The sequence below is a fragment of the Diachasma alloeum genome, unplaced genomic scaffold (assembly GCF_001412515.2).
Source record: "Diachasma alloeum isolate Michigan unplaced genomic scaffold, Dall2.0 Dall_scaffold_01126, whole genome shotgun sequence".
Taxonomy (NCBI): Eukaryota; Metazoa; Arthropoda; class Insecta; order Hymenoptera; family Braconidae; genus Diachasma; species Diachasma alloeum.
In genome coordinates, this window is record NW_021681237.1 from 22,879 (window position 1) to 23,208 (window position 330).

Here is a 330-nt window from a genome sequence, read left to right on the forward strand (position 1 = left end):
AGAAAAAAATGAATTTCGGGGAAAATACATGAGTATAGAGTTTCTCCGGGGTTTGAAAACATCCGCATATATCCGGAGGGATGAAAATTTAGGTAGGTAAGGGGGAGGGGTTTGAGATTGTATTTCTATAAAATTTATTGCCCCCGGAAACATGCGCAGATTTTTTATAAATTAAAAAAAAATGAATTTCGAGGAAAATACATGAGTATGCGGTTTCTCCGGGGGGTCGAAGACACCCGCATATATCTGGAGGGATGAAAATTTAGGGGAGTAAGGGGGAGGGGTTTGAGACTACATTGTTATGAAATTTACCTCTCTGGAAACATGCGC